Source organism: Schistocerca americana, chromosome 5 (assembly GCF_021461395.2).
Source record: "Schistocerca americana isolate TAMUIC-IGC-003095 chromosome 5, iqSchAmer2.1, whole genome shotgun sequence".
NCBI lineage: Eukaryota > Metazoa > Arthropoda > Insecta > Orthoptera > Acrididae > Schistocerca > Schistocerca americana.
The window spans coordinates 473,138,202-473,153,810 of record NC_060123.1 but is presented as its reverse complement, the minus strand read 5'-3'; positions in this window follow the sequence as shown (position 1 = coordinate 473,153,810).

The following is a 15,609-nucleotide window of genomic DNA, read 5'->3' as shown; positions in this document are numbered from 1 at the left end:
ATGTCCTTACGTTAGTTAGGTTTGAGTAGTTCTAAGTTATAGGGAACTTGTAACACTCCGGTTTATTCTTCTTACTTATCCCGCTCAATCGGGATCTGATAGCAGCCCAAATAGATAATAATTAATGTGACCGTGTACCTAATGGGGCTGGCAATCGGATTGGACTGCTACGGAGTTGTTACATTCCATTTTGTCCTTCTCGAATGCTGTAATAATGAAATGTCTGGTGGCAGGAAGAACAACAACACAGCTTCATTAATCAACGACCTATATTCTCACAAAAACACAAAGTAAGGAGACAGCCACTGCCTTCGTCGTACAGAATTAATAACGGCTAATCTCAGCACAGGTCCTTTCGTTATTCTTTATCGTCACACGCAATTTCAATCACTGTAATCCAACACTGCAATCCAACACTGCAATCCAACACTGCAATCCAAATGATGCCGGCGCGGTAGACGCGTAATTATAAATATCGGCACAAAAATATCACTCATCACTCTATTAATTATACTTTTCCACTTTCCCGTATATTTCTAACACAAAGGGGTTAAACCACGGCGATGGCCACTCCCTTTGTCGGTACGGTCTTGCATTCCAGCAACAGACCTCCACCCGGCTCGGCCCACAGCGCGTACCACACTCTGCTATCTCAACACTCGCTCTCGCTCTCGCCACCCGACGCACACTATCGATTGTTTGTCCTGTCGACCTGTGCTGTCGCAAAACTTATAGTAAGGGCCTACGGACCCCTTACATCCCCGCCCTCGAAAACTTCTTTGAAGCCACAGGCGTAAAAGAATCGGCTAGGGAATTAGACATCACTACATATGAACAAAACACATAGTGCAAATAAGTAATGAAATTACAATCACCAAGAAAATCCTTGACTCCGGTAGTGGGCTGCCTCTACAATAATATTCTACAAAAAGTTATTACATCTCAAAAATATGGCATTGTCCAAATAACACATAACATCAATCCTACATATTTAACATAGCGTGGTAAATATTTTTTTATAAACTTATCTTATCAAGAATTTCCAAAAACTTTTCACTTTCAAAGGTTTGTACGAGTCATTAACTACATATCTGTTATAACTTGCTATAGCAAACACAAGAAAAGAAACTAGTTGAATGCCAGCTACCCCTTTGGTATGCCGTCCTTTCAGCGGGGTTCGTGCCGTCCATACCACTACCACACTAACTTATAACTCCCTTCCCAACGCATATAAAAGTTAAGGAAGAAAAAATCACAACTTATTTAAATCTTTAACACAAGCAAATTGAAATTGAGACAAAATATGACATTTATACATTGAATGCCAGCTACCCCTTTGGTATGCCGTCCTTTCAGCGGGGTTTGTGCCGTCCATACTACTATCACTCTAATTTATAACTCACTTGGCCAACACTTATAAAAGTTAAGGAAGAAATTCACAACTTGTTCATTACAGATTCCATAAATTTAAATGCTACATTGTACCGCTAAGCATGTCTTACATAATTATTTGCAACACTACAACTAATGTGGTCACCCAATGAAAAATTTTAAACTACTGATCATCTCATTTTGCCAAACATCACTTCCATATGTGAATTGTTATCAAGAAAGCTTAGATGAGAGGTACAGTATCTCCTGTTATATTCACACTAATCTAAATCCACTATATGGATATTTGTAATTCATTACTCAGTGCCAGAATTCTGCTTCTAAAGCTTGACCTACGTATAACCATAATTGACTCTGATAGCTAATTGGATACATGAATTACTAATTATTCATTAGTTACACCTTGTTTTATCAGCATACTTCAGATAAACATGTATACCTACAAATAACTTGCAAACAGATGTTGCTCATGTGCTAAATGACATACTTCAATATTTCAAACATCTGATACCCCATACTCTTCATTACACATAACTTAACATCAACTTCGACTGAAAATAAATATGTATCTTCAACCTACATCATTTCTCCATATAATTCAATACTTCAAATATCTCATACTCAATACACATCATTACGACATAACTCCCTCAACTTAACAGCAACTTCAACTGCATATATATCTTCAACCTACATCAACTCTCCATATTCGCTGCAATAACCACATAAAAATACTACTTCAGGCTCCTTAGCCTCTCCATTCATCATATTTCACATCATTTATTCGAACAACTATCTCCTTGTGTATTTGTTTCTTTATATGTTCATCTACTTTCAAGAAGATACATTACTTCAATTTTCTTACAACAGTTTGACCTTTTCATGCCTCATAAAACAACTCTATAAGATTACCCAAATTCTTGTTTAACCAATTAGCTTACCACGACATTATGTAAACATTCGCTTTCTGATATGGTTCTCATTTTATTCTTCTGGCATTATTAATTTTGATTATTTACTCACACTAAAGTGAGCTTTTTTAAGTTATTGATTCTCTGACATCTCACACTCTACATCAACAGCAACTACTACAAATTTACTACATGGTTCCTGACTGAATTACTTGGATGACCACTACCAATCCTAACTACTACACTAATTTTCTTAACCTAAGGATAGAGAAAGATGGTAGAGGAGTGACACTTGAAATTAGAAATAAAGTCTCACCCAGCTGGGAGTGTACCAGTCGCCACTTGGTATACCAGCAAAAGAGTTGCTAGCTCCCTACACCTAACTTTCTTCAATTCGTACCTCTTCCTCATCTGGGTTATCGCTGTTCTCGTGTGAGTAGTACCTTTTTATGTTTTCCACATGTTCCTTACCATGCACTCTCTTTGTCCGTGCATACTCCAACTCCACAGTGTTAGGATGACCAATTTTTATAATCCTGTATGGTCCCTTATAAACGTGGTTGAATTTATTTATTTCAGAGTTCATTTTCTTTGATTTTACATGAACCTTAGTCCCTTTCTTCTTCTTGATTCCCCAAGCGAAGGCCTCACCTTCCATTCTATCTATTGCAAATTGAATCTTGTCTGAGTCTTTAAGATGTGCTGGGAAAACTCCTTTTAACCACTTCATAAATATCATTGGGTGCAACCCTCCTTTCGGTCTAAATTTCTGCCCCGTATTATTTTGGACGTACCGATTATCACTGCTCATCAAGGTAACGACTTTACCTTTCCCAACGGTTAAAGTGGCATTGCTAATTCGTTTATCAATTTCTTCTGTTTTGCTCTCCTATTGCTGCATTTCCTGTTGTAATTGCCTGACCTCCATTGCAACCCTCTTGTTATCCTCTTCCCGTTGCACGGCTATAGCATTCTTCAGATTGACAGCTAGTTTGTTTTGCCTATCTCCTATTCCCTTAACCGCATCATTACATTGTTTCTGCATTTGCGTCACCTCGGCGATTCGATGATTGCAATTTGTTTCCACTTCGTTGATTCTTCCTCCCAATTCGGCTTTCGTTTCTTCAATATCGTCTTCCATCTTTTTTGTTAACTTTCCTTCCATCTTCTCCACGTCTCCCTGAACTTGGTCTATGCTCTTCTGTAGCTTTCTCTCTCCCTCGTTGATGTCCATCTTCAGTCGTTCTTCTAATTCTTGTATTTCCTTCTTCAGACTACATTCCATCTTCATCTGCGATGTTTTGATCTCTTGTGCTATAGTTTCTTGTAAATCTTCCCTTAATGATTTTCGTAAATCTTCCTTTAGTGATGCGTTGTTTTCTTGTAAACTTTTCTCTAATGATTCTCGGGATATTTTTCCCTCTTCTCTAGTTTCTTGTAAACCCTTCCCCAACGATGCGTTAGTTTCTTGTAATCGCTTCTCTAATGATGCGTTATTTTCTTGTAAACTTTTTAGTGACTCTCTTGTTTCTTGTGAACTCTTCTTTATCAAGTCTACCAACATCGACCATCTATCGGCATCCTCTGAAACTGGCCTAGCTCTCATCGTTTGTCCCGGTGTCTCAGGATAACTAGTTGAATGCGCTGATGGGCATCCTAATGACAATCCACAATCACTGATTCCTGAATCATCTCTGTTTTCCTGTCCTATCCCTTTCCTTTCAACCACTGCCTCACAAACCTGCTTATCTTCGGTAGACATGTTTGTTTATTTTTAATGCACAGGTAGTAATATACAATAACCTCTAGTAACCCAAAACACTCCTAATTACCATGAAACTAATCAAGTATTTTTCAATTAGTCCCTAAATTGATACAATATGCAAGAGCATTGAACATAACAACTCTAACCCAAAACCTAATCACTTCAAATATCAATTTCCACATACATAGTGTATGTAAAATGTTTTAAATAAGATAAATAACACTATTCATAAAATCTATACACATAAAATCCCCCAAAAACAATAAGCATATCTGTATAATTATCATTTAGACAGCGCAGTATGCATAAATAAGTATGTTATATTTCAGAGTATGTTTCGCAAACTTTTCGGAAATTACTGCAATTGGGCACTTTCCCTAACACGCAATTCAGTTTACAAACGTTTATTTACCGCAAAAACTGCACATTGCAATTTAATGTTACGTCAACCAGTCGTCTCCACTCACCAACCGACATTACCACGAGTCGCGATGTTTTGACGTTTGAAGTGGGCATGGCGCTGTACTGCCGCCGGAACGCGTGAAGGTCTCGCGGCTCGCTGTGGCGGGGCGTCGTAGTTCTCAGCCGGCAGCTCCATGGCGCTGCAGGCGGGTGTAGTTTGTAGTTCGGCTGCTAGATGTCGGGACAGCGCTCGGTGTCTCGAAGTCGCGCAGCTTGCTGTGGCGGGCGTGTGAAACTCCTCGCAGATTGAAGCTCTCTGGCGCAACTGCTAAATGGGTCTGTGTGACGTCACTCAACAATTGCGTCGCCACACGAATTGTCGTCCACATAACAGTTTATGGGTCCACAAGAAGCTGTCCGATTTTCACTACTCAAAGAGCAATTTCAGTCAAAATATTACCACTAAACACTTCTTTAAATCTTTCGTGACGAATTTTTGGCTCGTTTTGGTCGTAATAATGTTCACACGTGTCTTTCTTTGGTGTTCACTTTTCACAGTTTTTCGTGCGGATTTACGCATTTGCACATTATAACACAGTTTGTTGACACTATTATTTTCATCTAATATGGCAAGAAAAAAGTTTAGTCACAATTGTAAGGTGCTATTACTTCGTATTGTTCAAAATGCACTGTTTCTTGTCGCGATTATAAAGTTTATGCTCTGTCCCGATTCACCATTGGAAATTTTTTTTTTCGTCACGTTAAATAAGATAATATTACCTATTGTTCTTTATGATTCGTCCGAAAATTGCACTTGTCCTTTCACGGTAAGCCAAGGTCTAACACTCCGGTTTATTCTTCTTACTTATCCCACTCGATCGGGATCTGATAGCAGCCCAAATAGATAATAATTAATGTGACCGTGTACCTAATGGGGCTGGCAATCGGATTGGACTGCTACGGAGTTGTTACATTCCATTTTGTCCTTCTCGAATGCTGTAATAATGAAATGTCTGGTGGCAGGAAGAACAACAACACAGCTTCATTAATCAACGACCTATATTCTCACAAAAACACAAAGTAAGGAGACAGCCACTGCCTTTGTCGTACAGAATTAATAACGGCTAATCTCAGCACAGGTCCTTTCGTTATTCTTTATCGTCACACGCAATTTCAATCACTGTAATCCAACACTGCAATCCAACACTGCAATCCAACACTGCAATCCAAATGATACCGGCGCGGTAGACGCGTAATTATAAATATCGGCACAAAAATATCACTCATCACTCTATTAATTATACTTTTCCACTTTCCCGTATATTTCTAACACAAAGGGGTTAAACCACGGCGATGGCCACTCCCTTTGTCGGTACGGTCTTGCATTCCAGCAACAGACCTCCACCCGGCTCGGCCCACAGCGCGTACCACACTCTGCTATCTCAACACTCGCTCTCGCTCTCGCCACCCGACGCACACTATCGATTGTTTGTCCTGTCGACCTGTGCTGTCGCAAAACTTATAGTAAGGGCCTACGGACCCCTTACAAACTGATGACCTCAGATGTTAGTCCCATAGTGCTCAGAGCCATGTGAATCATTTTTTTTGTAGTAACTTGTAAGCAGTAATTCTAAATAATCGGAGTCCCACATTTCCTGTAAAAAGGTGAAGGAAATTACCATGCAGCATAAAAAACTTTCTATTTAAGATCACCAAAAACGGTTAAGCTAAAAACGAATTTCAGAAAAATTAACTAGTAGCGTAGTCAGTGTCGAGTGTTTCTTGCATCTGAAAGTGACTCTGCGAGCACAGCAGAAAGAAATCCCAAAACACATTGCAGATTTCATTTGAGATAAACGCTTTTCGGAAGTCTACAAATATTGCACTTACCTGGCTTCCTTGAACCAATACTTGCACGCTGGTTGGAGGTCTGTCTGTCCGATTAAGTTTAATCTCGTAGTGTATTTGATACTACAACCGCAGGACGGCATTGATATGATAGTTCCGTACGTCAGTTCTGTAACAATTCTTGGTGGACTCTCTGACCTGTCCTTTCTCCGAACTACTGTCCACAGATTTTTGTTTGAGTGATCTACGGCATAATATGACTAAAGAAGGGGCTAAGACAGCTCAAAATTCGTGACAGTTATGATAAGGAGACAATTGAGTCACTGCGGCTTTTTTAATCTTAGCTATTTCTGCTTTTTCTCAATGTCATTGACAGAAATACCTACATCAGTCATCTCTGCAGCGCTGCGAGAACTAATCTGAGACACTGCTCCTGATTTCTTATTTGAGAAGGAGCAAGCTTCATGTCCTGTGTTGAAATTTAAATTTTTCTTCAGAGCCTTGCTAAATGAGGGCATGTAACTCCTTTATGTCGCATGGAGATGCCTTTGTCTTCTCAACTGCAGGCCCTGAATTGGTTCCCTCCCTTTTTTTTATTTTCGTACGACACAACCACTGGTTCCACATTCACGTAACTCAGCTACAGCTCTTACACATTATGCATTTATGGTCGAATAGAGTTGGTGGCAAACCGCCTTACACACCAGGAATGGTAATAAACTAAGAATTGTTTAAAACTCGCTACAACTTACAAATTACAGGTATTGAAGTATTAAAGGTAAGCAACCACAAACACAGCAGAAGGCATCACACACCAGGAATGGCAGTAAATAAGGTTTTAAGGCTTACTGCTAAAATATAAATACCAAATTAGAATTTTAAGCCAAATGACTACAATCATGGTTGAAGGCCTTACACGCCAGGAACGCCAATAACATAAAAAAATTTAGAAACTTGCTGTCAAACAGCAAATACAATAGCAAAGGTTAATTAAAAAAGTAAGCAACTGATCACCAAACCGATGAAATAAGATAATGGTAAACTTTGTAACAAAGGGACCACAGACGGTGCTCCATAAATCGACCTCTGAGAAGGTCTGGCAACAAACACTTTCGCGAGCGATGGGATAGGTAGCCAAGACTTGCTTTCATTTCACGAGATGGTAACTGGGACTAGTGGTAGTCTAACGAATGGCTATGATAATGTTGCTGAAGCTACTTGACGTCCGATAAACCAAATGCAATGATGGAACAATACGCCAATGCCGGAACTGGCTGTCTGCACTAAGTCCGCAAAATACTGTGCTTAGAGCGCCCGAAACGAGAAAGGAACCACTACCGCCAGAGTAGGAAGCACTCCACTTGCTGCTCTTCGCCTCGGCGACGAGCAGCAACGCGAACCCAAGTCACTGGAGAATCGCGAGATATCACAATGGTGGAGGTTTCTCTACTCGGATTGAAATGCACTCATCTTAAAGCGTGCTGGATCCGGTTTACGACGAGGTCGTGCACCCTAGTGACCACAGCCCTTCCATCTGGCAGTCAATGCGCGCCGCCAGCAGTCCTGGCATGTTCTAGCACTGTGCGGACCTGGCTCCTCCTGAGTCCCCAACCGAACTGCCACACTCATACGACACGGAAAAACAACAATGTCGCTCCAAAAATAGGGCAACAGTTACTACATATCGATAACCTCCCCCACGCAGCTGTCACTAGCGGACAGGCAACGCTTGCGAAACCGAGTGGCGCCAGTCAACACGACAAGAAGACAAACAACCACAACCATGCCAACTAAACGATACCGTCTGGCACGGCTCAGTTTCACATCTCGAAACTATACTAGTCTCCAAAGTTTAAGGACGAAAGTAACTTTCAGATGACGTTTCACTGAAAAATAACATAGCTCGATGAAACTTGGACTACAGATAGAAAGACCTGCTACATTGTAGTACAGAAGGTAACTGAAATATATATGTAATGAGACTAATAGAAATGAGTTATTCAAAAGCACTAATCACGCTGAAGTCACCGGCGGAACGTGGTTCTTAATAGGATGTGTAATCACCACGGACAGCACTGCATGCTATACCACGTGATCCCATGTTGGCCACAAGGTTGGTAAAGCACTCTTGTGGTAGGGCGTTGCAGTCCTCCACCAGCACGGATGAAAACTGCTGAATGACCGTTGGTGCATCTGGACGTGCTGCAACACGTCTGCCCAACACACTTCAGGTGCACTGGATGGAATTGTAGGAACAGGGAGACCGGTAGATTCGCCGAAGAACGTCTCGTTTCAAGAGCTCTTCCACCTGCTCAGATCGAGACGCTGATGCACTGCCATTCATATAAATGAAATCAGGGCCGAATACACTCTTCAAAAGACGTACATGGGGAAGGCGTACAGTGTTACAACAGCGTTGACGGATGAGTGTAACGTGTTCAAAGATTTCAGGACCCCCATGCAACACTACGCCTCCCCACACTGTAGCACCTGCAGCACCAAAACCATCATGTTCAACAATGTTGCTGGGTGCATTACATGTTCCCACCTCTTGCCATATGAAGTTACGTCGAGCACTGCCGAACATCACCCTTTTGCTAGTCTATTTGTTATGGTGAGAGGAAACATAGTGTTGCATAGGCGTACTAAACTCAGTCTTTGAACATGGTACAATTGATGGTCAACTTCATTGTGACACTGTACTTCTTCCCAATGTGAATCTTTTCAGGGGTAAATTCGGCCCTGACTTCGTTTTTATAAATGAGAATGCGAGGCTATATTGAACAGCGCAGGTACAGGAGCTCTTGGAACGACAGGATATTCGGCGAATGGATTGGCCTCCTCGTTCCTCCAACTGTGCGGAGTGCGTTGGGGAGACATATTGCACCACGCCCACATTCACCAACGACCATCCAGTTGTTGTCAACTTCACTGGTCGAGGAATGGAACAGCTTATCACAACAAGTCCTTAGCAATTTTGTGGGCAGCATGGAATAACGTTGCCGTGCATCCATTGCCATCCGCGGTGATCTCATACCCTGTTGAGAACCTTGTCCCGCCTTTTTTAATGTCCAGCTGACCACTTTAATCGCAGTGACCACAGAGTAATGGTTGTCTGTTCTGTTCGCCTCAATGCGTATTTCAGTCCTCTTATTTGCTACGTTGTAGCAGTTCTTTCTATGTATACTTCAAGTTTCATCGAGCTATGTTACTTGAAAGTGAAATATCATGCGAAAGCTATTTTCGTCCTCAAGGACTGCACAACGGGTATAATTATCTCGATCGATCTTAAACACGCAGTCGCTAATAGAATTGGTAGAAGCTGGCCGCTGTGGCCGAGCGGTTCTAGGCGCTTCAGTCTGGAACCCTGCTGCTGCTACGGTCGCAGGTTCGAATCCTGCCTAGGGCATGGATGTGTGTGATGTCCTTAGGTTAATTAGGTTTAAGTAGTTCTAAATCTAGGGGACTGATGACCTCAGATATTAAGTCCCATAGTGCTTAGAGCCATGTGAACCTGCCTCGGGCATGAATGTGTGTGATGTCCTAAGGTTAGTTAGGTTTAAGTAGTTCTACGTCCAGGGGATTGATGACCTCAAATGTTAAGTCCCATAGCCGTTAGAGCCATTTGAACCATTTAGACTGGGTAAACTGTTGTTCAACTCCGTCTGTGTACGCTTTATTTTGAAAATCACTAGTTACCATTGCCTTGTGGTGACAGACCTTCAAAAATCACGTTATTCGTATCAAAGAAGCACGTATACATTGACGGAAAAAAATCGCAACGCCAAGAAGAATCTGGGCGATTTAAACGAAAGTTTGCAGCCGTGTTCCTCCGTCTGAAAGATGATTACTATTAAAATTTCGCATCGACCGCTTGAGAGCGGTGCTAGTAGTACCTCTATCAAGATGCAAATCAGGTTTGCCTTAAATGCCCGTTGTAACGGTCGTGAGCGATAGTTACCTTCAAGATTGGGCGTAGTGAGTTGACGTTTGTCAATGGTGCCTTTAAGGCGACACAGACGCCATTATCAAAACCTGACAGACTTTGGACGAGGTCGAGCAATAGGGCTACGAGAAGGTGGATGTTCCCTATGCGATACTACAGAAAGGCTTGGCAGGAATATATCCACTGTACATGATTGCTGGCAGCGGTGGTCAGGAGAATGTACGGTCGTAAGAAGACCGGGCTCCGGACGGCTATGTCACACTACCGACAAGTGTTCGGTGCATGGCTCTGGAGCATCGTACTGCATTTGCAGCAGCTATTTGAGCAGCATTTGGCACCACAGTGACACAACGAACTGTTACAAATCGCTTACTTCAAGGGCAGCTTCGAGCCAGATGCCCTGTGTTATGAATACCACTAATCCCAAACCACCGCCATTTGAGACTTAAGTAGTGTCAAGTGAGAGCTCATTGGATGTCACGGCGGATTTCTGTTGTATTTTCTGATGAAACATGGCTCTACCTCAGTGCCAGTGACGGCCGTGTGTTGGCTAGGAGGAGATCGGCTGAGTGCTTGCAACCAACCTATCTGCGTGCTAGACACACTGGACCTAAACGTGGAGTTATGGTCTGGGGTGCGATTTCGTATGATGGCAGGAGCACTCTTGTGATTATCCCACACACCCTAATTCCAAATTTGTATGTCAGTTGCGCTGCTATTCAAGAAGAGCATTTCAGGGGGGTGTTTTCCAACAGGATAATGCTCGCCCGCATACCGCTGTTGTAACCTAATATGCTCTACAGAGTGTCGATATGTTGCCTTGGCCTGCTCGATCACCAGATCTGTCTCCAATCGAGCACATGTGGCCCATCATCGGACGAGAACTCCAGCTCCATCTACAAACAGTATTAACCGTCCCTTTATTGACCGACCAAATGAAATTGGCATCGAACTCAATCCTATAAAGTGACATTCAGCACATGTACAACACAATACATGCACGTTTGCATGCTTGCATTCAGTATTATCGCGTTTACACCGGTTATTAACATACAAGATTTTCACATTTGCAATGGCTTATATAGCGCTTACTCATACACTACTGGCCATTAAAATTGCTACACCAAGAAGAAATGCAGATCATAAACGGGTATTCATTGGACAAATATGTTATACAAGAACTGACATGTGATTACATTTTTACGCAATTTGAGTGCATAGATCCTGAGAAATCAGTACCCAGAACAACAACCTCTGGCCGTAATAATGGCCTTGATACGCCTGGGCATTGAGTCAAACAGAGCTTGGCTGGCGTGTACAGGTACTGCTGCCCATTCAGCTTCAACACGACACCACAGTTCATCAAGAGTAGTGACTGGCGTATTGTGACAAGCCAGTTGCTGGGCTACCATTGACCAAACATTTTCAATTTGTGAGAGATCTGGAGAATGTGCTTGACAGGGCAGCAGTCGAACACTTTCTGTATCCAGAAAGGCCCGTACAGGACTTGCAACATGTGGTCGTGCATTATCCTGCTGAGATGTAGGGTTCCGTAAGGATCGAATGAAGGGTACAGCCACGGGTCGTAATACATCTGAAATGTAGCGTCCACTGTTCAAAATGTCGTCAGTGCGAACAAGAGGTGACCAAGACGTGTAACCAATGGCACCCCTTTCCATTACGCCGGGTGATACGGCAGTATGGCGATGACGAATACACGCTTCCAGTGTGCGTTCACTGCGATGTCACCAAACACGGATGCAACCATCATGATGCTGCAAACAGAACCTGGATTCATCCGAAAAAATTACGTTTTGCCATTCGTGCATCCAGGTTCGCCGTTGAGTACACCATGGCAGGCGCTCCTGTCTGTGATGCAGCGTCAAATGTAACCGTAGCCATGGTCTCCGAGCTGATAGTCCATGGTGCTGCAAACGTTGTCGAACTGTTCGTGCAGATGGTTGTTGTCTTGCAGACGTCTCCATCTGTTGAATCAGGGATCGAGACGTGGCTGCACGATCCGTTACAGCCATCGGATAAGATGCATCATCTCGACTGCTAGTGTGATACAAGTCCCTTGGGATCCAGCACGGCGTTCCGATGACCCTCCTGAACCCACCGGTTCCATATTCTGCTAACAGTCATTGGATCTCGACCATCGCGAGCAGCAATGTCGCGATACGATAAACCGCAATCGCGATAGGCTACAATCCGACCTTTATCAAAGTCGGAAACGTGATGGTACGCATTTCTCCTCCTTACACGAGGCATCAAAACAACGTTTCACCTGGAATCGCCGGTTAACTGCTGTTTGTGTATGAGAAATCGGTTGGAAACTTTCCCTATGTCAGCACGTTGTAGGTGTCGCTACCGGCTCCAACCTTGTGTGGATGCTCTGAAAAGCTAATCATTTTCATATCACAGAATCTTCTTCCGGTCGGTTAAATTTCGCGTCTGTAGCACGTCATCGTGGTGTATTAATTTTAATGGCCAGTAGTGTACATTAACCTGTGGTCTTGGAGCGTTAATCACTTACATATAATGTGAGGGCTGTCCAGAAAGTAAGTTACGATTGATCGCGAAATGGAAACCACATTGAACATCAGAAATATTTTATTTGTAATAGATAGCTACACCTTCCAGCTACTTCTCTTCGTAGTCGCCGTTCTCACTGAGGCATCTGTCGTAGCGTTGAACCAACTTTGCAATGTCCTCATCATAGAAGGCAACCGCCAGTGCTTTCCGCCAATTCTCTACGCTGGCCTACAGCTCGCTGTCTGTGCCAAAATGTTGTCGTCATAGCCAGTGGTTCACATGAGCAGAGATGACAATCAGAGGGAGACAATTACGGGTTGTACTGAGGGTAATCAAACATTTCCAATTGGAAACGATGCAGGAGCATCTTCATTGCCCCTGCAGAATCCGGCTCAGAATTGTCTTGAAGAAGAAACAGCACGTCAGTTAATGTAATGTTGGCTGCATAGCTTCAGGCGAAATTTCTCAGCAGGCTCTCGTACTTGGCGGGACACACTATTTTCTAGACATCTTTACGCGCTCACTGTGAGCTCAGAAATGAGAAGACCGACTTGATGCTACCTAGGGTCATACTAGAGACACTGCCCAACACAGCTGTGCAAAGCTTTATCGGATTTTCATAGTCGTTTCCATTTCGCGATCAATCGTAACTTACTTTCTGGACAGCCCTCGTACCTAAACAAATGTATTCCTAAAATTTAATTGCTCTACATTAATTATTTTTTAATGATGCGATTATTTTCCGTCACTAAATTACAGTGTTCGTGTGAGGAAAAAAACAACAGGTGGTCCATCCGGTTCACCTATTATAATAAGCAACACATTTATCATGGAACATTGATGATATTTCCAAAAGTTTCTTGGATATCGTCTTTATCTTGCAATTACAGCAACTACTGTAACACGTCTTTAGCATTTTTGCGTCTCGTCTAATCATATCTTGTTTCTGTATAGCCTGTACTGAAAATGCGATTAAAACGCCATGTGGCCACCTCTGCGACGCACCTCGTCCTCACTTCTAGTCAACGGAGCCGAGTACTTACTACGTCACAGCAGCTGCGAGTCTTTGACTTCTCTCCTAGCACCTTTCCTTTGAAGAAAACAGTACGCTTTTGCTTTCTGGCAAGGTAGGGCATTTTTCGCGCGTAGAGCAACGCCACCATTTACTTTTATACGAATTTCACGTCGTCCTGGGCGTTAATGGCAACGGTAATTAGTCCTCAGCTGGCAGTGTTTTTCTCTTGTTTTAAACGTGCAAGACTTTAATGTGGCGTCTGGAGTTTTTATGTTCCGGGAACTGCTTGATTGCCGCATGCCTTTCATCTTCCTTGTATTTCGTTTATTTTTAGTCACATTCCTCGACCTCTTTCTGGGTCTTTGTATACATTCCCCCTTTGTGTGGTTTGCTTGCCTCACTAGCTCATCAGTCACGCAGTTGTATTTCAGTTTTTATTTTTCTCCACGAGCCAGATGTTGGTGTTTCCTCGTCTAATATTACCCTCGTTGCGGTCCCCTGTCATTCGAAGTCTGCCTTATCCTTAACTATCATAATTTGTCTCACCTGTTTACGGGATTTTTTCCTCGTTACATGTTTCAAAAAATTTGTATGTTCTAATTTGCCCCTATTGTTCTCAGTTCGTTGATAATAAATTTTCAGCCTTTTTCGTACTGATGATAATCCTATAATTACATCTACAGCTCCTTCCTGCTCTTCCTGAGAGCTAATTTAGAGTCTGCGGAAGAGAGTCGATGTTTCAGTTTTATTATAACTTGACACAATCACAGTCACGGCACTAGTCTCACCTTGTGTCTGCAAAAAGTTTGGCAATGATGCTTCTGTCATTCTGGTAGTAGGCTAACATGCAGCGACAGATTATCATTGAGTTGAATGGGCGTGTTGATGACAACCAGGGTTAAGATTTTTAGGTACAACTTTCAGATAAAAAATGAAGGAAAAAGGTGCTAAAACAAGGTAAAGGTAAAATAGAGACAAAAAGTGCTGATTTACTCAACTAATTCAAAAAAACTCTTTCTCCTATTCTAGTTTATTGAGTTACAAACACTTAAATCAAATCAGTACTCCTCAGAAGAAGGAAAAAGCATGAAGATGTTGATCATCGAGACATTAAACGTTTCTACATTTTGAAAAAGAAATCTGTTTCAGTTAGGAGATAGAATGTTTTTGCAGTTGCTAAAGCCTCTTTCGTCACTGACACAAAATAGCGGGGCAAACTTTGTATTCACCCGGAGTGAAAAATCTACAGATATCGCAAATTCCTCGGTATCCGGATCTTTCTGATGACAACTCGATTTTATCTTTGCCAAACCATCTAACGGCTCCCTCACGGAACCAAAAGTACACCTCTGTTTCTCCTTTTCAAGACCTTCTTCTTGTAATCGTTTAATAAATAAGAAAATTAATAAATAAAGAAATAAAATAATAGGTGCAGTCAGATACTTGTAACCATGGACACAAAATAATTCTGTATGCAAATTACGTATTTTCTCCAGTAGCAGAAGTTGCTGTGCCTTGGAAATTGCACTTGAGTGGGCTGGAGCAAAAAACCGCACAAACTCTGTTGTCAAAATCCTCGCACAGCCTAGTAGCACTCTCAGTCGAAGATCCAACGAGCAATGACCGCGATATCTGGATGTGGCAGGTCAGTAATTTCCCTACAGGCAACAACACGGCTCGGAGCTTTCAGTAGAATTCTTCTTCAGCGCAGATATGAATTGATTTGTGATGTCACATTTGTTCTTTATAACTTCACAAAACTGTTGAAGGTCATTGACCAAACGTGTTATGTGCT